The sequence below is a fragment of the Macaca thibetana genome, chromosome 6 (assembly GCF_024542745.1).
Source record: "Macaca thibetana thibetana isolate TM-01 chromosome 6, ASM2454274v1, whole genome shotgun sequence".
Classification (NCBI taxonomy): domain Eukaryota; kingdom Metazoa; phylum Chordata; class Mammalia; order Primates; family Cercopithecidae; genus Macaca; species Macaca thibetana.
The window spans coordinates 147,980,440-148,006,534 of record NC_065583.1 but is presented as its reverse complement, the minus strand read 5'-3'; the positions used below and the strand labels follow the sequence as shown (position 1 = coordinate 148,006,534).

The following is a 26,095-nucleotide window of genomic DNA, read 5'->3' as shown; positions in this document are numbered from 1 at the left end:
GTCTCTATTGAAAATGCAAAGTTTGGCCGGATGAGGTGGTATATACCTGTAATCCCAGCTACCCGGGAGGCTGAGGCAGGAGAATTGCTTGAACTCAGGAGGCGGATGTTGCAGTGAGCTGAGATTGCACGACTGCACTCTAGTCTGAGCAACAGACCAAGACTGTATCTCAAAAAAAAAAAAGAAAAAAAGGAAAAAAAAAAAAAAACTAGAATTATCCTACATAGTATTAGGTAGTTACTCTTTTCTTTACTTTGTCTTCTGATTGCTAGGTAGTCACACCTAGTTGTGAAGAACACAGTACAAATAGTAAATAGTTCAAAATAGCCTCCTTGAAATGTAAATCTCTAAGAGTATCCATCAAACAAATATACACACACACATATATAATCAAAAATTATCATTCAAAGTTTATATCCTATTTCTTTCTTTTTTCTTTTCTTTTTTTTTTTTTTTTTTTTTTTTTTTTTTTTTTAAGTCGAAGAAGTCTCACTCTGTCACCCAGGCTGGAGTACAGTGGCATGAACTTGGCTCACTGCAACTTCCACCTTCTGGGTTCAAGTGATTCACCTGCCTCAGCCTTCCTAGTAGCTGGGATCACCAACGTACGCCACCATGACCAGCTAATTTTTTTGCATTTTTAGTAGAGACAGGGTTTCACCATGTTAGCCAGGCTACTCTTGAACTCCTGACCTCAAGTGATCCACCCACCTCCCAAAGGGCTGGGATTACAGGCGTGAGCTGCCGTGCCCTGCCTATATCCTGAATTTTTATGTAAACTGTCTGTAGCTGTTAATAGAATATGTTCCACTCTGTTTTAAAACTACCAAAATTATTAATTTAAATTTGTGTCACATTATAGGTTTTATCATTTGTAAAAATAATTTAATAATATAGATTATTTAAAAAATAGAGAATCATGTACTATAATGACACATTTTATGAGAATTATCCTGTAACAATAATAAAATCATCACAAGTTATTTAAATCAAAGTAAATTAATGATAGAGTTTATTTTTAATATTAGTAAGAAATCAGAAGACATCCTGCCTTGTATAAACTTAATTTGATGATAATATTTTAAATATCTCTTAAGTATAAGTTGGAAAATATAATAATGAAGTTTATTTTTACTGTCTTCTTCACAAAGTCATGAAACATTTTGGTAATTTTATATTTAATTAATATACATTAGTTCATTAGCAATCATTTCATAAAAATATTTCTTTAGGCACTAGTAATTTTTAAATTTACCATGTATAAATACATCGTTAAGATTATATTTTTATTAATTTTGTCATGTTTATCATCTTCTCTTTTAACTGTAGACCATAGGAATTATATACAACATAACTTGGTTAGTATAACTGTTGAAGATACTTTGCAGTAGATCAACGTTCCTAACAGTGTCAGTTAGCCATTGCTGCTCATAAAGTACATCCAACACCTAGTTCCTTAAAACACAACTTTCTTCACTCACAATTCTATGGATGGACTAGGATTCTTTATGCATCCATAGTCAGTTGTGTTAATCTTAGCCTGACTCTTTCACAAGTCTTGGGCTTCACCTGGGAAAGCTGAACTGAGTTGACACTCATCCCTGTGATTTCTCATCCTCCAGCAGGGCAGGTTAGATCTTTCACACAGTGGAGGCAACGGTCCTAAGAGAATGGAAAGATACATAGTCTACTGAGCACTAGACTCAGAATTGTCACAGTGTAATTTATGTCCATTCCATTGGACAAAAGAGGTCACAAGGCACAGAGGATATGAAAATAGACTTCACCACAGTGAACACAGAAGCTGCACGGTTACATTGTAAAACATGTGGATACAAATAGCATTGGAGAAATAGCACCAATTGTATACTCAGTCTACCCTACAGCCAAAGCCTGACTTCCAAATTATAGTAACTCACAACATGTCATGTCTCTTAACTTACCCTCTGCTCCCCCAAATAGCCACTACATTGAAAATACTTGTATTGGGTAGGAAAGGTATTTAGAGAGACCCAGATAAGCAAATATTGATCATTTCTATGATTAGAAATCTTATCCTGAGAGATGTCTATTACTATTTTGTATTTGTGAATTTTTGACAGTGTGACCTTTAGCATCTGCCCAAAACTCCTGGTTAACATGACATTAACTGGCATAGTTGTGTTCTAAGTCAACACTTAAAGTTGTATATTAACAAAAGAGGGAGGAGAAGGCTGTTTTTTTTTTCTTTCCATCCTATATCATTATCAACTTATTTACAAGGAACACAACTACATGTGCTCATAGATACAGATATAGATACACACACATATACATACATGGACAAAACACGCCTACACATACAATTACACAATGTGAATACTCTATATCCATAGTTTCTTATAATTTAAATTTGAAATTCATCACATTAAGAGAAGGTTAAATATGCACTGATCTTGTGGCTTGCTTTGGCCAACACATTGCAGCCAAAATGGCAGTTTGCCAATTCTGAACCCATGTGTCAGAAGACCTTACTCATTTCTCCTAGCCGCCTTGGAACTTTGCTGTTCAGGTTAGGCTGATAGAATCTTATGGTAAGACATCCACATCCAGGCACTTGACCTTACTAGCTAATACTTAAGCAAACACTAGATATTCTGCTGGAGGCAATCCAGTCTCAAGTAACCCATCAGCTAACCACATACATGTGAGTAAGCCAAAATGAGATCACTTAGACCTGACTGATTGCTTATAGTGCTCAAATGATCAACATATTGGTGGGGGAAAATACTGTTCTAACATTAAGCCACTAGGTTTTAGCATCATTTTTTATAACAAAAACTAATAGATATGACTGTACATACACATGTTAAAGATGCCAAAATATAGAAATGAAAGATATTATTCAGATATATAGGAGTCATTACTCCTATGAGTGACTGACAGATGACTTTAAGAATTTTGTACTTTTTAAATACCTTTTTAACTCGGGTGTATTTTTGGTCTCCTGTATAATTTTAATATTATATTCTCAAAGTTGACTCAAATGGAATGACCAGTGTTCAAACAAGTACATACTGATGATCTAATTCCTTCAGGGCATCTACAATTTAAATCATAGCCTAACATATGTATTGCCAAGATATTCAGTTACTAGTTTGGATTCTTCTCTGCTAGACCTATTATTTTGCTTTAGTCAGATACTCCGTGAATTTGAATTAGGCCTCCCTTGGTTTTTTCACCTGTCAAACTCTATCCTATTATAACAACTTCAAAAGCTTAACTGTCTTCTCTGACCTAATTTTTTCTCAAGTGGCCAGATAAAAGGGAGTGAAAAATAAATTATGAAACCATCATTTGCTACACAAGTGAATAAATATGAAAAGAGGTTAATGAGAGGACAAAGATCAAACAAGCTCAACCAAAGTAACACGCACACTGTTCTTAATGACTACAAATGTTCACAAAACTTTACCTTTATCCTATAAAATACAACATCCTAAAATAATAAATTATATTGAAATATGAATGCACGCCAACTTGAGGCCAGAGTTCATTGCCCTTGTGTTTTACCTTCATGCTCTTAAGCTCAGGTAACAAGCTTATTCCTCACAATACTCTCTCCATAAAATCATAGCAGTTATTCTTTACCTGGTCTTTTATTACAGACTTATTCAATAGTAATAAGGAGCAAATTATTACCTTCTTATAGATTGTGTGAGTTCACAGTCAGACAAAATTAAAATAGAAACATCTAAAGACCTCATGACAAAAGAGACCAGATTGTCTTCACTGACCAAATTTCCTGATTGCCATTATACATATTTCATAAGACTCCTGTTTGTATGTAAGACCTTATTATAAACTTGCTATACACGAATGATTTTAACAATAATAATAATGAATATAACTGCATTTTGTTAAATGCAAATATACTTGAAAACTAGGTGAGAGAAATTTTACAAAGTACTTTCCCTGAAATATGAATATTCCTATAACAGGTTATAGCTCAGTCCTATTCTAAATAAAAACACCAGTAATACTGTAATCCCAGCACTTTGGGAGGCCGAGACGGGTGGATCACGAGGTCAGGAGATCGAGACCATCCTGGCTAACACGGTGAAACCCCGTCTCTACTAAAAAATACAAAAAACTAGCCAGGCGAGGTGGCGGGCACCTGTAGTCCCAGCTACTCGGGAGGCTGAGGCAGGAGAGTGGCCTAAACCTGGGAGGCGGAGCTTGCAGTGAGCTGAAATCCAGCCACTGCACTCCAGCCTGGGTGACAGAGCGAGACTCCGTCTCAAACAAACAAACACACACACAAACAAACAAACAAACAAACAAAAAATACTGATATTAGATTGACACTCTCACTAACAGCATATAAGTGTTTCTTTTTCTCCACAACCTCTCCAGCATCTGTTATTTTTTAAGTTTTTGATAGTAGCCATTCTGACTGGTGTGGGCTAGTATCTTACTGTGGTTTTAATTTGCATTTCTCTAATGATCAGTGATGTTGAAGTTTTTTTTCACGCAATTGTTGACTAAGTATACGTCTTCTTTTGAAAAGTGACTCTTCGTGTCATTTGCCCCCATTATTTTTGTTTTTTGTTTTTTTGTGTGTAATTTTCTTTAAGTTCTTTATAGATGCTGGATATTAGACCTTTGCCGGATGCATGGTTTGCAAAAAAAATTCTCCTATTCTGTAGGTTATCTGTTTACTCTGTTGATAGTTTCTTTTGCTGTGTAGAAGCCTTTAGTTTAACCATTGTGGAAGACAGTGTGGTGATTCCTGAAATACCTAAAGACAGAAGTACCATTTGACCCAGCAATCTATAAAGAACTAGGTATGTATCCAAATGAATTTAAATCATTGTCTTATAAAGACACATGGACACATATGCTCATTGCAACACTATTCACAATAGCAAAGACATGGAATCAACCTAAATGTCAATCAATAATAGACTGGATAAAGAAATATATATATATATATATATACACACACACACACACACACACACACACACACACACACACCATGGAATACTAGGCAGCCATGAAAAAGAATGAGATCATGTCCTTTGCATAGACGTGGATGGAGTTGAAGGCCATTATCCTTAGGAAACTGACGCAGGAGTGGAAAATCAAATGCCTTATGTCCTCACTTAGAATAGGTTAGAAGAAGGAGAACACATGGACATATAGAGGGGCACAACACACACTGGGGCTTATCGGAAGGTATAGGGTGGGAGGAGAGGGAGAATCAGGAAAAATAACTAATGGGTACCAGGCTTAATACATGGCTGACAAAATAATCTGTACAGCAATCCTCTATGACACAAGCTTACCTATGTAATAAACCTGTACACATATTCCTGAACTTAAAAAATGAAAGTTAAAAAGATTACCAAGAATACAAGTTCACCATTCCCAAACTTTCAGCTGAGCTCTTGCTGTCTCTCAGAAGGACTTTTGAGAACTATATAGAATCATGAAACATCATAACTTGAAATACCTTGATTGATGTATTTTAAGTTTTAATTGAAACCTTCTATTTCTTATACAGTTGCATTATTACAAATAAGTCTGACACATTTTCTTAACCAGAAAGTACTTATTTCTATGATTGTTTGTGTTTAATTTGATTATTTCATCGTAAGACGTCTGCAATTTCTAGGTTGTGTATTTTTACATTTACATCCCATATTTACCATTTTTACATTTTTCTCTTCTGATATATATAAATCTTTAGGTTCGTTTATTGCACAAAGCAGGAAGCTCCTTTTCTATCTTCACAGGAGTTCTGTAAAGTATGATAGTTTCTAGACCAGTGAAGACACAATCTTCTAGATATGTAATCACTTGATAAGCTTATTAAAATTGAATTTCATAGAAACATTATATTTTAGGTTAGGATTGGAGCAATAAATCTCTGTTTTGTTCCCAAGGTGTTTATGATATTATATCATTCTTTGAGTGAATTTAAAGTCTTTGTAGTTTTGTTTTTTGCTAATAAGAATCAATATTTTGGAATTATAATTTTCACTGTGAAATGCTTCTGAGGCTGTGAATACAGGTACTCTATTTCTCTGAATTGTGTATGCTGCTTCTCACTTTCATTTATACTTGCTTTGTTTCATTCAGCTGAATGAATAAAAAGGTTGGGTAAATATCCCCAACCTGAGAACATGTAACCTGTAATTGCTTCCTTTTCTGTTGGCTTGGATTCTGTATTTCTAAACTAGAGAAAAACAGGATGTTAGAAGACTCTTTATCCCTTTTCCCAGGCAATAATGATGTTCTGTGTGAGCTCTGTAGCACATTTTTTCAGTTTATACTTAAGTAAATGAAGATATAACCCAGATTTTGTTCAGTGTTTTGTTACTCTTACTTCTAAGTAGAATGTGTTTGTGTGTGTGGTTTCCACAGAAGTAAATGAAAAATAGCATTCTTTTTACCTGTTTAATAATCATGATTGTCTTTGTCAGCAAATATATTATGTGAACTATTTATAGACATAAGTATAAAGACTTTGGTTGTAATTGCTTTCAGAACTTGACTTTAAATGTAATTTTAATTTTATATTTATAATCTCTCAATACTGTTTATATTGTAGTTAACACTCCAACTATTTTGGAATATTTAATTAATAATAACTTCTCAGTATTTAGTATTTTCTTATTAAGACATGATTTAAAGTCTTGATTCAAAATTATTTGTGTCAGATAAAATAAATACTATTAATAACAATAGACCTCCATCTGTCTCAAACTATAAACAAATATCAAATTCAGCATTTTCTAAAACTAGTGGTTAGCTTCTTGTTAATTTTGATTTATTTCTTATTTATAAATATTCAAACAATTATAAAACCTAAAATGACTATAAAGAATAATGTTATTATATTCTTAATGTGATCTGATTTTCCAAAGGAGAATCAGGAAAATGTGTTTTTGAGATAAATAACAAAAAAAAATATGTTGGGGAAAAGCTGAGTGTTGGGAAAAAAGCCCTGCTCCCTGGAACTGATATTTTGAACAAGGCAACCAATGAGTTGTCTGCAATCAATCCTCTGAAATGGATTAAGGCCATTGGAAGCTCTACACTTGCAAATTTTGTTCTAATAATTAAGTGCTTGTACTATCTCCTTTTAGTCTGCAGATGTGGAAGCTGCCTCTGGAGAGAAAGCCACCATCAAGAACAAGCAATGATAGCTGTGGCAGTTTTACAAAAAAGAAAAGGGGGCATGTTGCAGAAAAGCTGAGTGTTGGGAAAAAAGTTGAGGCAGGGCTTGCATGTCTGACATAATGTAAAGTCTTGGAACATGTCCAGGGTCCGGGGTCTAAAACCCCTTGTGGACTTTGAAGAATGTGTCTAGACTTGCTGGCTCCTTGCTTCTAGCACTCCCAGTCTCATAGATCAATTGTATCTTAAACTAGAAGAACATGTTTCCCATTATCTCAAGTAGCAGAACATGTTCCATATGCTGCAAAGAAAATGCTAAACCATCACAGCTGTAGATCATGCACTTGATACACCAGTTTCTTTCAACCCCCATATCCTCACCACCTGCTTTTTTGTTTGATCACCAATAAATAGTGCAGGCTTCCAGAGCTCAAGGCCTTTGCAGCCTCCGTACTAGCGTTGGCCCCCTGGTCCCACTTTATGCACTCTTAAACTTGTCTTTTCTCATTCCTTTGACTCCGCCGTACTTTGTAACCCCCACAGCCTGGTGTTGGGTCTGATCACCCCAACAAAATAAGATTGCTACAGTTTTTGTATGTAATTTATAAAATATATGTGTTATTTGACAAAATAAATATGATTCAAACTTGGTATCTAGATTATTTGTTGGATATATCAAAATTAATAAAGTGGACATTTTAGAAATTATTTAGAATAAAAATAGCTGTAAATGAGTTTCTTTCTGAATACAAATTGCATCAATTAGTAACTTTGGATATGTGGTTTGGTAAGAAACAAACACATACAAAATCTCAGAAGCTTAAAAGAACAAAGGTATATTTCTTGTCTATACCACACGTTCATTTTGGGCAGGCTGGGAGCTCTGCTTCCCATCTTCTGCAAGTTGGGACCAGGGTGATAGAGCAGATAATTTCTGCAACATTGCTGGTTATTCTGGTGGAGAGAAAGAAGATGGCACATCATGTTTGGTTCTTACATGTTTTATCTTGATCCACAACCCTTTCGCTTTCTGATGACCTATGCAAATTACTTGACCAACACCAATCACCTGAGGCTAGAATAGCCCTACCCTACCAGGTTCTCATAAAGAAATCAGAGAGATTTAATGCAGAGTCTGACATCCACACTGGTTCAATATTATTGTGATAAAATGTAGAATGGCTTTAGAACATATGGAAAACATTACCCGTAGCTGTATAATCCAGAAACTTTTTTTTTATTAGCTTTAATGTTTTAGCTTTATGTTTATTGAGTTATCTGACACATTTTTCAGATGTTATATAATATTTAAATTGTTTCATTTTAGGTCATGTTTTATTCAGGTATTGATAAATTCACTTTGAGTTGTATTTTGCATGATGCTAGAAAAATGTAATGATTTCACTTTTCTGAGAAGTTCAGTGAAATTTCTGTGACTGTTCTAGTCTACCCATGTGGTAGGAAGTTTATCTAACTTCTGTCTAATTATGTGTCAGTTTCCACTGTACTTATGACACTGCTTTAGCCATCCAATGAAAGTACTTTAAGTAGTCTAATATGGATTTTAACTTAGTCACCACGGTGATCCTGTTAGCACTTCAAACTTTACAGATTACTCCTTGAAAAAAATGTGCTAGACTAAGGAGTTCAAAAGCTAATTGCTTTATTTTATGTGCCATTGACTTAACTTTCATTCATTTTTTCTTTTGATCTCATCTCCTGGAGGGTAAGTCTTACAAAATAAGCTTCATTCTTTCTTTGCTGTTATCAGTGAAGGCATATTAAAGGCAAAAGGCAATTAATTTGATGATTTGACTGAAATGTGCTTGGTTGTGTAAGACTTTTCAGCCCAGTACCATTTATTGTAAGTCTGTAGGAAGGACATCACATTCAACTCCACACACAACATGATAAATCAAGTGTTTTTCAAATAAAGAATCATCACTTCTGAAGTATCTATGGGATTCTGCAAGTGACCTATTCTCTTGCATTTGTGAATTCATTAAAAGATAGTGTTATATTTGATTTTTAAATCCTAACCTAATAAAATTCAATATAATGCATTTTGAATCACACAAATGACCATTATATTAGAAAGGTAAATGAATAAATTCAGTGCCCACAGGCAAGTTTGCTTTTGACTTTATGATTACTTCTGAGCAAAGTAAAGATCAAGTGAGGTCAAGAGCAGCTGTACAAAGAACATTTACTTAGTGGTTTAAATGGGAACAAATATTCTGAAAATTAAGTCATCTTATGTCATTACACGGCAGTATACTTAGGACAAAGTCAAAAGTACTTAAATAGTGTATAGAGTGACAAGGGAAAAGTAATGCTTAGATTATGCTTTTGTACAATTGAGCGGCTTCTTTGTTATAAAAGTCAGTTATTCATCATCATAAGAAAAATTTTAAGAAATTATTTTAAATACTCAGTACCATTTCTATGTGGATTAGTCCATTCTCATGCTGCTATACCCTTAGACTGGGTAATTTAAAAATAGAAAATGGTGTAATTGACTCAGCATTCCACAAGGCTGGGAAGACCTTAGGAAACTTACAATCCTGGTGGAAAGGGAAGCAAACATGTCCTTCTTCACATGGTGACAAAGAGGAAAAGTAAGTGCCCAGCGAAAGTGGAAGCCCTTATAAAGCCATCAGACCTTGTGAGAACTAACTCAGTAATACCATGGAGAACAGCATGAGGAAAACCACCTCCATGATTCAGTTAACTCCACTTGGTTCCACTCATGACGTGTGGGGAATACAGGAACTAAAATTCAAGATGAGATTTGGGTAGGTACACAGCCAAACTATATAATTCCAACCCGGGCCACTCCCAAATCTCATGTCCTCACAGTTTAAAACACAATCTTGGCCTTCCAAGAGTCCCGCAAGATCTTAAATCATTTCAGCCTCACCTCAAAGTTCCAAGTCCAAAGCCTCAACTGAAACAAGGCAAGTCCCTTTGGCTATGAACCTGTAAAATCAAAATCAAGTTAGTTACTTCCTAGATACAATGGAGGTACAGGCTTTTGGTAAAAACATGCATTTCAAATAGGAGAAACTGGCCAAAATGCAGGGGCTATATAGGCCTCATGCAAGTCCAAAATCCAGTGGGGCAGTCAAATCTTAAAGCTCTGAAACAATCTCCTTTGAGTCCATGTCTCACATCCAGGTGATGATGATTCAGTAGGGGTGTTCCCACAGTCTTGGGCAGCTCCACTCCTGTGATTTTGCAGGGTACAGCCCCCCTCCTGGTTACTTTCATGGGCTGGCATTGAGTGTCTGTAACTTTTCCAGGTGCATGGTGCAAGTTATCGGTTATCTATCATTCTGTGGGCTGGAGGATGGTGGTTGTCTTCTCATAGCCCCAGTAGGGAGTGCCCCAGTGGAGACTCCTTGTGGAAATTCCAATCCCACATTTCCCTTCTGCACTGCCTCAGCAGAGGTTCTCTATGAGGGTTCTGTCCCTGCACCAAACTTCTGCCTGGACAGACAGGCATTTCCATCCATCCTCAGAAATCTAGGCAGAGATTCTCAAACCTCAATTCTTGACTTCTGTGCACCCGTAGGCCTAACATCACATGTAAGCTGCCAAGGCTTGGGGCTTGCACCCTGTGAAGCCACGGTCTGAGCTGTACATTGGCCCCTTTGAGTCACAGCTGGAGCTGAAGCAGCTGGGATGCAGAGCACCATGTCTGGAGGATTCATAGAGCTGTGGGTCCCTGGGCCGGCCAAGGAAAGTATTTTTCCCTCCTACATCTCCAGGTCTGTGATGGGAGGGACTGCCATGAAGGTCTCTTCAATATACTGAATTCTTTATTTTGAATATATCACTAGCAGTGACATGGCTGGATCATATAGTAGCTCTAGATTTTTGTGGAACCTCCAAACTGTTTCCTACAGTGGTTGTACTAACTTATATTTCCACCAACAGTATACCAGGGGTTCCTTTTCTCCATATTTTCACCAGCATTTGATATTCTTAACTTTTGGATAAAAGACATTTTAACTGGAATGAGATTATATCTCATTGCAGTTTTGATTTGCATTTTTCTGATGATCAGTGATGTTGAGGCACTTTTCATATACCTATTTTCATTTGTATGTCTTCTTTTGAGAAATGTCTATTCAGGTTTTTTTTCAATTTTTACTTAGATTATTAGATTTTTTTCCTATAGAGTTGTTTGAACTCCTTATATATTCCGGTTATTAATCCCTTATCTGATAGGTAGTTTGCAAATATTTTCTCCCATTCTGTGGGCTGTGTCTATATTTTGTCAATTGTTTCTTTTGCTGTGCAGAGAAGCCTTTTAACTTGATGTAATCGATTTGTTCAGGTTTGCTTTGCTTGCTTGTTCTTGTGGGGTATTACTACAGAAGGCTTCGTCCACTTCTATGTCCTGGAGAGTTTCCTCAATGTTTTGTAGTAGTAGTTCCATAGTTTAAAGACTTAAATTTAAGTCTTTAATCCAATTTAATTTGACTTTCATACACAGCAAAATATATGAATGTAGTTTCATTTTTTTCTATATAGATATTTAGTTTGCCCAGCACAATTTATCGAAGAGACTATTCTCTCCCTAATGTATGTTCTTGGCACTTTTGTCAAAAATGAGTTCACTGTAAATTTATGGATTCATTTCTAGGTTCTCCATTCCGTTCCACTTATCTCTATGTCTGTTTTTATGCCAGTACCATGCCATTTTGGTTACCATACCTCTGTAGTATAATTTAAAGTCAGGTAATGTGATTCCTCCAGTCTTGTTTTTTTAATTAAGAATAGCTCTGGCTATGCTGGGTCTTTTGTGGTTTCCTGTAAAATTTAGAATTTTCTTTTTCTCTATTTCTGTGAAGAATCTCATTGGTAATTTGATTGGGATTGCATTACATTTGTAGATTCCTTTGGTTAGTACGGACATTTTAACTATATTGAGTCCTCTAATTCATGAACACAACCTATCTTTCCATTTCTTTGTCTTCTTCAATTGCTTGCATCAGTGTTTTATAGTTTTCATTGTAGATACCTTTCATTTCTTTGCTTAATTCTTAGGCATTTTATTTGTAGCTATTGTAAATGATATTTATTGATTCCTTTTTCAGATTGTTCACTGTTGGCATATAGAAATGTTACTGATTTTTGTATGTTGATTTTGTATCCTGCAACTTTACTGAATTCGTTCTTCAGTTCTAATAGATTTTTGAATGGAATCTTCAGATTTTTCCAAATATAAGATCATATTATCTGCAAACAAGGATAATTTGACTTCTTCCTTTCCAATTTGAGTTCCCTTTATTTCTTCCTCATGTCTGATTGCTCTAGCTAGCACTTCCAGTATTACGGTGAGTAATAGTGTTGAAAATGAGCATCCTTTTCATGCTTCTGATCTTAGAAGAGAGGCTTTCAGTTTTTCCTCATTCAGTATGAAACTAGTTATGGGTCTGTCACATACAGATTCTATTATGTTGACATATACCAAGTTTTTAATGGTATCTATCTAGAAGAAATGTTGAATTCTATTAAATGCCCTTTCAGCCTCAATTGCAATGATCATAAGGCTTTCAGTTTTTCCTCATTCAGCATATAACCAGCTATAATTCTGTCATATATGGCTTCTGTTATGTTGACATATGTTTCTTCTATAGCCAGGTTTTTTAGGTTATTTATCCAGAAGAAATGTTGAATTTTATCAAATGCTTTTTTCAGCCTCAATTGTAATGATCATATGACTTTGTCCTTCGTTCTGCTGATATGATGTATCACATTGATTGATTTGCTTATGTTGAACCATCTTTGCCTCCCTTGGATAAATCTCATTTGGTCATAATGAACGATCTTTTTAGTGTATTATTGAATTTGGTTTGCTAGTATCTTGTTGATAATGTGTTATATCAATATTTATCAGTGATAATGGCTTATAGTTTTCTCTTTCTGATATGACTTTGTCTGGTTTTGGTATCAGGGTATATACTGGCCTCATATAATGACTTTGGAAGTATTCACTTCTCTATTTTTCAGAATAGCTGAAGTAGAATTTGTGTTAGTTCTTCTTTATATGTTTGGTAGATTTCAGCAGTGAAGCTATTGGATCCTAGACTTTTCTTTGCCGGGAGACTTTTATTATAATGTCAATGCTGTTACCTATATTCTGTCTGTTCAGATTTTGGATTTCCTCATGGTTCAGCCTTGGTAGAATATATATGTCTAGGAATTTATTCATTTCTTCCATATTTTCCAGATGACTGGCAAATAATTGCTCACAGTAGCCACAAATGGTCCTTTGAGTTTCTGTGGTATCATTCATAATGTCCTGTTTTTCACCTCTGATTTTATTTATTTGGGCTCTCTCTCACTCTCTTTTCAGTTAGTCTGGCTAAAGGTTTGTCAATTTTACTTACTTTTCAAAAAAAAAAAAACTTGTTTCATTTATGTTTGTGTTGTTTTTGTCACTTAAACTTTATTTCTGCTCTGATCTTTCTTTATTTTTTTCCTCTGCTAAATTCAGGTTTGGTTTGCTCTTGCTCTTGCTTTACTAGTTCTTTAAGGTTCGTTGTTAGGTTTTTAATTTGATTTTTTTTCTTTTTTTGATGTAGGCACTTATAGCTATAAACTTCCCTTCTAGTACTGTTTTTACTGTATCCCATAGGTTTTGGTATGTTGTATTTTATATCAATTGTTTCAAGACATTTTTCATTTCCTTTTTAAATTCTTCATTCACTCATTTGTCATTCAGGAGCATATTGTTTCATTTCCATGTGTTTGTATAGTTTCGAAAATTTCTCTGGTTGTTAATTGCTAGTTTTATTTCATTGTGATCAGGGAAGATGCATTATTTCAATTTTTTGATTGTTTTAATTCTTGTCTTAATACATAACTAACATATGATCTTTCCTTGAGAATGATCTATATGCTGAGGAAAAGAATGTGTATCCTGCAGCCATTTGAGGAAATGTTCTGTAAATATTTATTAGGTCCATTTGGTCTATAGTGCAGGTTAAGTCTGTTTTTACTCTATTGCTTTTCTGTCTGGAATATCTGTCCGATGCTGAAAGGGGGGTGTTGAAGTTTCCAGCTGTTACTGATTCGGGGTCTGTCTCCCTCTTTAAGTGTGATAATATTTGCTTTATATATCTTGGTGTTCTACTGTTGGGTGAAATATATTTACAATTGTTATATCCTCTCACTGAATTGACCCCTTTATCATTGTATAGTGACCTTCTTTGTCTTTTCTTATAGTTTTTGTCTTGAAATCTATTTTGTCTAAGAACAGCGACTCCAGCTCACTTTTGGTTTCCACTGGCATGCAGTACTTTTTTCCATACCTTTATTTTCAGTCTATGTTTGTGTTTATAGGTGAAGTGTGTTTCTTGTAGACAGCAGATCAATGGACCTTGTTTGTTTATTCATTCAGCCACTTTACACCTTTTGATTGGCAATTTGGTACACTTACATGCAATTTATTATTGATAAGTAAGGGCATACTCCTACCATTTTGTTATTTTGTTTTTTGATTGTTTTGTGGTCTTCTCTTTCTTCTTTCCTTTCTCCTTTCTTTTAGTGAAGATAATTTTCTCTGGTGGTATAATTTAATTTCTTTTCAACTTTTGTGTATTTCTATGATTTTTGATTTGAAGTTACCATGAGGTTAACAAATACTATCTTAGAACCCGTTATTTAAATATGAGAAAAACTTAACACTGTCTACATATACAAACAAACAAGAAAAAAAAAAAACCACTAATAAAACTCTATTTTAACTTTGTCACCCTATGTTTTAATGCTTTGTGTTTCTATGTATATCTTATTGTACTGTCCATGTCTTTAACAGTTGTTGTAGGTATTGCTTTTGATTTGTTAAAGATAGTCTACACATCAACTTACAATGTTATAATGTTCTGTGTTTTTCTGTGTATTTACTATTAGCAGTAAGTTTTGTACCTTCAGGTGAGTTCTTATTACTTATTAATGTTATTTTATTTCTCATTGAGGTACTCTCATTAGCATTTCTTGTAACAGGTCTGAGGCTGATGAAATAACTCAGTTTTCATTTGTTTGTTCTTTATTTCTCCTTCATGTTTGCACAGTATTTTCACTGACAACATTATTCTAAGGTAAAAGTTGTTTTTTTTTTTTTTTCCATCAGCACTTTAAATATTTCATGCCACTCTCTCCTGACCTATAAGGTTTCCACCGGAAAGTCTTCATGAGACATATTGGAGTTCCACTGTATGTTATTTATGCTTTTTCTCTTGCTGCTTTTAGGATTCTTTCTAAATCCCTGACCTTTCAGGGTTTAATTATTAAATGCCTTGAGGTTGACTTCTGTGGGTTAATCTGCTTCATGTTCTATAACCTTCTTATACGCAGATATTGATATCTTTCTCTAGGTTTGGGAAGTTCTCTGTAATTATCCCTTTGAATAAACTTTTTCCCCTTATCTCTTTCGTTACCTCCTCTTTAAGGTCAATAACTCTTAAGTATGCCCTTTTGGTGCTATTGTTTAGACCCTATAGGAAAGTTTCACTGCTTTGTGTTCTTTTTTCTTTTGTGTCCTCTGACTGTGTACTTTCAGATAGTCTGTCTTCAGGCTCACTGATTCATTGTTCTGATTGAACAATTCTGTTATGAAAAGACTAATGCATTCTTCAGCATGTCAATTGCATGTTTTAACTCCAGAATTTCTGCCTGATTTTAAAAAGTTATTTCAATCTCCCGGTTAAACTTATATGAGAAGATTCTTAATTTCTTCTTTGTATTATCATGAATTTACTTGTGGTTCCTCAAAAGAGCTATTTGAATTTTCTGTTTGAAAGGTTCCATATCTCTCTTTCTCCAGGACTGGTCCCTGGTTCCTTATTTAGGTCATTTGATGAGGTCATGTTTTCCTGGATGGTCGTGATGCTTGTAGGTATTTGTGTCGGTGCATTGAAGGGTTAGGTGTTTGCTGCAGTCTTCACAGTCTGAACTTGTTTGCACTTATCTCTCTTGGTAAGGTTTTCCAGGTATTTGAAAAGACCTGGGTGTTGTAATCTAAGCCATATCTGCATTAGAGGGTACCCTAAGCTCAGTAATGCTGCAGTTCTTGCAGACTTATAGATGTGCTACTTCATTGGTCTTGGGTAAGATCTGGAAGAATTATCTGAATTACCAGGAAAAGACTCTTTTTTTTTTCCTCATACTTTCTCTCAAGCAAGTGGAGTCTCTCTCTCTCTCTCTCTTTTTTTTTCTCTCTCTCTCTCTCTCTCTCTCTCTCTCTCTCTCTCTGCCACCTGGAGCTGAGAGTAGGGTGACACAAGCACCCCTGTGGCCACCACCACTGGAACTCTGCTGGGTTAGACCTGAAGGAAGCACAGTACTGAGTTTTTGCCTAAGGCCTGCTGTAACCAATACCTGGATACTAACTATATTTGTTCAATGTCCTCTGTTTCTACAATCAGCAGGTGGTGAGGCCAGCATGTGTGCCCTCCCCTTGAGGGTGATAAGTTCCCCCAGGCCCCAGGTAGGTCCAGATATGACATCAGGGAGCCACGGACTGGAGTCAAAAATACTACAAGTCTTTCTGGTATTCTGTTGTACTGCAGCCAAGCTGTCACTCAAACCATGAAATGCAGTCCTTTTCATTCTTCTTTCCCCTTTTTACAGGCAGATAAATTTCACCCCATGCCACCATCATCACAGGCCCACAGAGAGCACTGCCAGGCTAGTGTCAATGTTCCCCTAAGGCCCAAGAGCTCTTTAGTCAGCTTGTGGTGAATGCTGCCTGACCTGGGACTCACCCTTCAGGTCTGTGAGCTCTCCTGTGGCCCATGGCAGGTTCAGAAATGTCTTCCAAAAGAAAAGACCTGGAATTGGGGACCCCAAGAGCCTGCTTAATGCTCTACTGCACTGTGGCCGACCTCATACCTGAAGCCAGCCAGTCTCAGAGTTTCACCCAAGGCCCACAGTATACTACCTTTATCACTGCTGGTTATTCAGGCCCCAAAGCCTCTTTAGTCAGCAGGTGATGGATCCTGCCAGGACTGGGCTCTTCCCTATAAGGCAGTGGGTTCCTTTATGGCCCAGAGTGTGTCTCAAAATATTATCTAGGATAGGGGTCCTTGCAACTCTGACTGTTGCCCTATTCTGCTGTGACTGAGCTGGTATCCACGATACAAGATAAAGTAAGAGTAGGTACATTGTAATTATCTATTTACATGTAATTTAATTTCATTTCTTGTTTGGTTAAAGTCAGATCACATAGCTAATAAACATATGAATGTTTAAATGACTGCTTAAACACTTGAGAAATAATTAGAAAGTTTTCTAATGTCAAATGAAATATTGTTATATATTGACTCCACTATGTTAGAATTCAGAGCTAGTAGTGATTATGAATTTCCAGACCCCCATGTTTAACCCTTTTTAAATTGCTATTAGTGTATTTTAAAATGTTTTTTAAAAATATAACAACATTGAGATTTTTATTCTTTCTAGTAAACTCTTAATTATTAAAGAGAAGGAGACTCATATAAATGTTCATGGAAATAATGTGAACTCAGTAAATATCTGGATAAAAGAATCCAAACAAATGAATTATAATGGTAAAACCCGCTGTTCCTCGCAGACTGATGTGTGAACAGAATCGTGACACACACACACACACACACACACACACATACACACACACACAAAATCCTTCCTCAAAGGGACAGAGTTGACAAATGAAAGATTCTCCTCGCATGACCTTAAAATAATCTAATATTTCTCCATTATTACACAAAGGAATTACTGCAGTTTTATTTTTGATCTCTACTGAATAAGGGCTCACCTTTTGATGGTTGCCATTTTATGCTTTTTGTGCGTAATAACTGCCTTGACATTTATGGTGCTCCAATGTGTCTTTCTTAATGTGAAGGAATCATCTGTGCATTAATGAACTGGCTTGATGTATCTGCCAAACCTTTGAAAGAAGCAATTAAATACCTGTACGAACTTGTGTGAATGGCATGATTTATTGTAATCTAAGAAGAAGAAGTATAAACAAAAAGTAATTAGTTTTTAAGGTGGCAATCAAGTAGTACAACATAAGAACTACGTCTATTGAACTCCATCTACATAGAGCATAATAACAACATGCTATTTTTTTAAATGTCTCATCAAATTTCAAATAGTACTTTTGGGAACATGTTCAACTTATTACTGTTCCAAAAATTTTAAATTACAACTATGGGGTATCATTCTCATCTATAAAACTAGAAAACTTAAATTAGACACAGAAGGAACATGAATATTCAAGGTTAGGAAAGAAATGTTGAAATGAATACTGCTCGACATCATTAAAGGCAGAATGAGCAGTAATCTAGCTGTTCTTTTTTATACCTTTCAATATGTATTAGAAGCCTAAAAATGTCATATACTATAGTTCATAAACTACCCTTTGTAAACAGCCATAAATATAGGATTAATTCTTCAGGATCACTATGGCATTCATTTTTTTTTTTTTATATCTACCATCAAAGTAAATACCCAAAATATCCAAGAATAAAGGAATAATACATTGAATTATGTTAATGCACCAGAGAAATTGTATTCAGCACTTTAGGTGATATTTAATTACACCAAATGCATTTTTTATGTAGCACATATTGAGTACATTTGTGAAGGGAACCATCCTAATCGATTTACATTTAGTTCTTATAAGGCTTATTTCTTGTGCGATCTAATATTTTTCTCAATTTACTGACGAAGATCATTTTGATTAAGGTAACTTGCTTAGGGTCACACTGCTCATGTGTAATGAAGCAAAGAGCAGAAATATGTCTAATTAGAAAAATCCATGCTCTTAACCCTTGAAGCATACTGACTATTCAGTGATGTTGTAATTTTATTGAGCCAAAAAATACTCAAATACACTTTCTGTGTATACATTAAATGTTTAAACTGGATTGTTACAAACTAATAATGTCTCTCTCTCTCTCTCTCTCTCTCTCTCTCTCTCTCTCCACTCCCTCCCCCATCTTTCACTTTCTCTCTCTTTGGCTTTTCTCCATTATCATTCTTGATATATTCAGCATACATCCTTAATATATAGGTATAGTTGACTAGGTTGAGTTGTTATTTGCACACATTATTTCTCTTCAAGGTTCACAAAAGACTTGTTTTTCTCAGTCGGCCTGATTGACTTAGTCTTCAATAACCTATATTATACTGAGTTTAAAAGTGTGGAGGTTTCTTAATAAAAAAATTGCATTTTTGTGTGGTTGTCTCCATGCATTGAAGACCTGTCTGACATACCACATTTTGGGGGGAGTCTGGAACATAAAGAGTATCTTTGAATGGGACTTGTGAGAAGCAATCATACAAGCCTGTAATGACATATGATCAAATTAAAAAATAAGAAGAGAAATGCTATTATTCACAATATATTTTTTTGTGTTATAAACACGGGATATGTTTTTTATATAAATTCAGAGGATTGTTTTTTTCTTAAAGGTCCATTCTCTTCTCTTTTCCTTATGGTACCTTTTATTTAATCTTTGTAGGTCACTCTAAGTGTCAGCCTACTAGGAATGCCTTCCTTGATTCCTTAGACATGGCATTTTATTGCTCATTTTGTACTCTCTTTTGTGACAGTTAATATAGTTGGAATTGATGTTTTTTAATAAGTGTTTGTTTAGTGTTTCTTTTCCCAGTTAGACTGCGAGTGTCATGAAGACTGAACAGAAAATATGTTTGTCATCATCTGTTATGTATCATAAGGACATTATTAAATGAATAAGTGAGTGTCTTTCATATATATACATATATATATATTTTGTTGTGGTGGTGGTTTGTTTGTTTTTGTTTTTGTTTCTTTTTTGAGATGGAATCTCGCTCTGTCACCCAGGCTGGAGTGCAGTGGCACAATCTCAGCTCACTGCAACCTCCACCTCCCGGGTTCAAGCAATTCTCCTGCCTCAGCCTCTCAAGTAGCTAGGACTACAGGCACACACCATGATTCCTGGTTAATTTTTGTATTTTTAGTAGAAATAGGGTTTTGCCATGTTGGTCTGGCTGGTCTCAAACTCCTGACCTCAAGTTATCCACCCACCTCGACCTCCCAAAGTTCTGGGATTAGAGGTGTGAGTCACGGTGCTCAGCCCTCATACATGATAATAAAAATCGAGAAATTAATTCTTTTCTGATTAAGAAATCACATATATATATGATATATCTGTATATCATATACAATACATATAAATCTTAGAAATCTGTAGAGATTATATAATGTGCTCATAGAATTGCAGTGATCTTATGAATTCTAAGTAAAAGGATGTCTAGAAGTGGGGTATATGGGGTTTTTGAGCTGGTCCTGTAAGAGGTAGAAGAGGATATATTTTCAGGATAATTTGTCTATGGCACACTATTCTCCATAAAGCATACGACTTTGATCTTATTATGTACTCTTGAATTTTATTGCATCTTTTTAACCATTCCTGCTGAACATAGTGTGGACTAAAGGTATGAATATTTAACTCTAAATATATATAATGTGGGAAAGGAGCTTCAAGATTGTTGACTAGATACATCTGGTACTTGCTCTTCCACAAAGAGAACCAAAATAGTGAGTAGATAACTACACACTTAAAATAGATCACCTAAGAGAGGACACTGGAATTCATCAAAGTGACAGGGAACACCTAAGTCAAGGAAAGACAGGAAAGCAAAGCGACTGCTTGGCTGGGATTGGTTGGGGGCTTGGAGAGACTCCAAGTAGGGGGAAAGGGAGATTCTCGGTGTTCTCTATTTTCACCATGCTATCCTATCCATGGGAGAGCCCTTTGACCCAGTTGGGCCCTGAAATCAACACGGGGAGCTGCCTGGAGAAAATGTAATAGGATCACTCTGGAGAGGGGGCCCACAGGGTGTCCCACAAACCCTCAAATCCTAAGCAGCTGCCACTTTAAGGGTCAGAGCTCGAGTGAAGTGTACCCCCCAGATGACTGCCTACAGTTGTTCCCACTGAAAGCAACTCTGTCTTCCCCAACAGAAGGGCTACAGGCACAGCTGCTGCCTCTGTCAAGCATTCTGCTGGTGGCCTCGAGATTGCCCTGCACCTGCGTAACACAGAAAGTTTCTGTATCTGCTATCAGGGGACCTGAGGGCAGGTCTTCTTGGCCTAATTTCACTCCCCCCGCTACCTGGGCACACTGTCCAGAGCCTGGAGATTGCCCAGTCCAGTCCACCACATTGGCACTTGAGAACATCTCTCAGCTGCCTGAGCTTGGACCCACTCAACAGGTCTCTGCCAACATACCTGATACCCATCTACACTTGCCACACTTGAACCTGGAAACTGGCTCACCCCACCCATTACAACCACCACCACCACCATTGTGAACCACTTGGGGCCTTTAGGGTTGTTCCAACATTGCTACTGTCATCACACATGCCACACCTATTACCCAGGGGCATGAGAACTTTCCCATCTGTCCAGCCCACTGCTACCATTTTCTGCATCTGACAAAGCTGCTGGGAGGTTCAAGAATTGGCCTGCCTGCACCTGCTAACACCAGTGTCAGTGTACACCACCCTGGGTGCCAAGGACAGTTATACTTGATCCATCACTGCCATCAAAGGGGTCCAACTGTTATCCCAGTCACTACAGCCTCCAGTAGCAACTGCATCTTAAGCCACTGAGGAAATCAGTCACCACTGATTCTGTTATTGCCAAAAAAATCAAATGGAAGACATGCTATTGCATACAACCACAATCAAAGCCAACATGAACTACATCCAGATACAGGAAGCCCAGAAGTTCTGAAGTGGATACAATTCAAAAAGGTCTTTTCTATAGCATATTATAATCAAAATGACAAAATCAAAGACAAAGAGAGAAGTCTAAACAAAGCATGAGAAAAGCACATAGTCATTTGTAAACAAACTCGCATCAGACTAGCATAGTTTTCTCAGCAGAAACCTCACAGACAGGAGAGAATTTCAACCTCACAAAGTGCTGAAAGAAAAATAAAAACTTCCAGTCAAGGATATAATACTCATAAAGTTATCATTCATAGATGAAGGATGACGTTCTACTCATTCTTTCTCAGAAAAACAAAAGTTGAGAGAATTTATCACCATCAGATCAGCCCTCCAATAAATGGTTAAGGGAGTCCCACACCCAAAAGTGAAAGAATGATATTTACCATCATGAAAAACATTAAAATATAAAACCCACTGGTAAAGCAAACAAGGAGTGAAAAATATTTAAATTATACTGTTACAGAAAACTAACAAACCACAACGGTGAGAAGAGATAAAGGAACAAATGATATACAAAACAAACAAATCAATTAATAAAATAACAGGAATAAGCTCACTTACATCAATAATAACTTTGAATGTAAACAAATAAAGCTTTCCTCTTAAAAGATACAGACTCGTTAAATGAACTTAAAAAAATAATTCCGCTAGGTGCTGCCTAAAAAAAAGTCAGTATGACATGTAAACACACATATAGGCGAGAAGTTTAAACAGATTAATTTACCACTGATACCACAGAAATCCACAAAATTCATCAGAGACTACTATGAAAAACTGTATACTAAGAAAGAAACTGAAAGACCAAGAGGAAATGAATAAATTTCTAGATACATATGACTTATCCATATTGAATCAAGAAGAAATAGAAAACTTGAACAGACCAATAGCAAGGAATGAGATTGGATCAGTAATAAAAAGGCTCAGGACAAGATAGCATTATAGCTGAATTTTATTGAACTTTCAGAGAACTAACACCAATTCTTATCCAGCTATTTCACAGAATTGAAGAGTATTCCATGGTGTGTGTGTGTGTCACATTTTCTTTAATCATTCTATCATTGATGGGCATTTGGGTTGGTTCCAAGTCTTTGCTATTGTAAATAGTGCTACAGTAAACATACATATGCATGTTTCTTTATAGTAGAATGATTTATAATTTTTCGAGTATATACCCAGTAATGGGTTTGCTTGGTCAAATTGTACCATGTCCTTTGCAGGAACATGGATGAAGCTGGACGCCATCATTCTCAGCAAATTAAAATAGGAACAGAAAACCACACACAGCATGTTCTACTCATAAGTGGTAGTTGAACAAGGAGAACACATGGACACAGGGAAGGGAACAACACAAACTGGGGTCTGTTGAGCAATGAGGGACAAGGGGAGGGAGAGCATTAGGACAACTATATAATGCATGCAGGGATTAAAACTTAAATGATGGGTTGATAGGTGCAGCAAACCACCGTGGCACATACCTATCTAACAAATCTGCACATTCTGCAGATATATCCTGGAACTTAAAAAAGAAAAAAAAAAAAAGAAAAATAAGATTTCGTGAAACCCCGTCTCTACTAAAAACACAAAAGAAAAATTAGCCGGGCGTGATGGCGGGCGCCTGTAGTCCCAGCTACTCGGGAGGCTGAGGCAGGAGAATGGCGCAAACCCGGGAGGCGGAGCTTGCAGTGGGCCGAGATAGCGCCACTGCACTGCAGCCTGGGTGACAGAGCAAGACTCCATCTCAAAAATAAATAAATAAATAAATAAATACATAATGGAAGAGGAGAGAATTCTACTCAACTAATTCTAGGCCAGCATTATCCTTATACAAACATTTCAGAAGATGTTTGTTAAAGTCAGATTCCAACCATACTATCTTTAAACATACAGTAATTTTTTATTACAATTTGATATATAAATAATTTTAAAGCTGTGTTGTATACATATATGTCTGAAATTCGGAATTACTCTTAACTTTGTCTAATTTTAAATTTAATATTTAAATACATGGGTCTTAATGGAATTGTTGCACCCTGTATTCTTTACAAATGTATTAATCTATATATCTATACATCCATTTATAGATATTCAGACATGTTAGACATGTATGCATGTGAAGGTTTTTAGAGAGTTTTTGATATTTTGGTAGCTGCTTGTGTTTTAACATTATATTTGTTTTACTGTTTTACCTTGCTAGGTATGTTTTTATATATCAAAAGCCTTTATTTATTTTAAATGATACAGATTCCTTGGCTTACTACATTAGCACATCTGGATGCGAGGCATGAAAATCTGTCTTTACAAAATATAACGAGAGATTTTTGTGCACAGTACCATTTAAAACCATTGGAATAGACCACAGAATGACACCAAAAAGACTGTGGTAAGGTTGGCAAACTGAGTTTGAAATAGTTGTGCAGGTTGTTCCTTCCAATTTCTCCACTCCTTGAGTTAATCCTATTTACAGAATCTGATGAGACAAATTTTATCCTAAACCTAATAGACTTGGCTTTCTAGATGCATGTTATGCAAAACATTTAGGATGAAATTGACCTTATCCTGTTCATCTTAGTAATATTTATCTTCTCCTTGAATGTAAATATTATATTTTAAAATATTCATTATTTTCTGTAGTATATATACTGTTATTTATAATGTTCAGTTATTAAATGTTTTGATTATGTATCTTTTATATTCATGATTGTATGTCATTTATTTTTCTAGCTGTCTAGATCAAACTATAGACCTAAGCATCTGCTGACCATGCTTCTTTCAGTCTATCTTATTTAAAATGTAGTGAAATGTCCTAATTCTTGAAAGAGGAATTTCTTTCTACTAGCTGACATGGCCCCTTGAAAATCTAGGCATAATTTAATAATTTAGAAATCCTTTGGGCATCGCTTGACATGGACTGCCTAAAAGCATTAAATAAATAAATAAGTAGGTAACATATGAGGTAATAATAAGATTGCCACGACATATAAAACTAATATTTAAATATTGAAAGTCGATACCTAGGAGTTCATAAATTTAATACTGACATAATTATAGCTTCCCATTCACCCTTCATTCTTCTAATCACCTATAACCCCCTAAGATAGCAAGAAACTGTGAATCTACATAGGACAGAGGTAATTTAGATAGATCTAGTAATAAAGGCAGATTCTAGAGCATGATTCCCTTAGTAAATTTGTGGAATGGTAGTTCTGTATGGCATGGGAGAACACAACTTTCCCAGCTTTCCAACGAGTGCCCAAAAGGTACAATCTTTCAATAGTACAGATTACTTTCTGTCTGGGCTTTGGAATTTTTACCACACAGTAACAGGATGATTTATTGCTAGACTAATCTTAATGGTATTCTGTGGTCCTTAGCAATTTGTTTGCCTACAGTCATGGTCCCTTCTGCATACATTAGCCTAACACACTGTATAAAGTAATGCTTCTCACCGATACATTATCTTCTCTTTCATAAGGAATATTTCTAAATAATGTTTAAATGTATATAGTTACCTCTTTATATATTACAATGTAGAATTTCTTAATTAAAGACCCATATGGGTCACACTATTTAGGCAACACAATCTGATATTGAACATGTTTTAACATTCTGAATCAACGAATGAATCCATCTATTTATATTCAGTATTACACGTATATGTGGATGAATAATATTTTGAAATAGTATGGGTATGTGTTTATCAGTGTGTCTTGCCTTTTTCTTCCATTGAAAAAGATAGCTTTGTATTTAATTTCTCATTGTCAGTACATAGAGCATCAAAAAAAGAGACATGGTTAATAACACCTTTAGGCTATCAATTCCCAAATATTCAAGCCATAAGAAAACTTATGGGAAAGAACACTATTGGGTAAAGGTAGTAGTAGTTTTTAAAAGCTGAAGAGAAAAGTCTCTCTTAAGATTAACAAAATAATCCTTAAACTGGATAAGGAGACAGAAATCACAGGTACTCAGTGCCTTGAGTCTATCTAGTGTCAAGCATCCTCGTAGTCCCAAAGAGGCCCAGCAGTGTCCTAGAGAATACTGACTGTGTGACGCATTGAGGCAGATACATGACTGTTCAGAGAGAGGATAGAGAGGGTACCACGAAGGTGCCGAGGATGACAATTATTTTTGCACGGTGATATGG

The 26,095-nt window shown here is 35.7% G+C and overlaps 1 long non-coding RNA gene across 1 annotated transcript in view; it reads right to left on the bottom strand.

Moving 5' to 3' along the window:
* Positions 1 to 8,021: 8,021 nt before the first annotated feature.
* The window catches only part of LOC126957202 (uncharacterized), a 42,834-nt gene continuing 24,760 nt past the window's right edge, over positions 8,022 to 26,095 (bottom strand). The window contains exons 3-5 of the long non-coding RNA XR_007726692.1: positions 17,978 to 18,170; positions 10,088 to 10,146; positions 8,022 to 8,121 (exon numbers count right to left, since the gene is read on the bottom strand). This is a non-coding gene — a long non-coding RNA (uncharacterized LOC126957202). The remainder of the gene's footprint in view (positions 8,122 to 10,087; positions 10,147 to 17,977; positions 18,171 to 26,095) is intronic.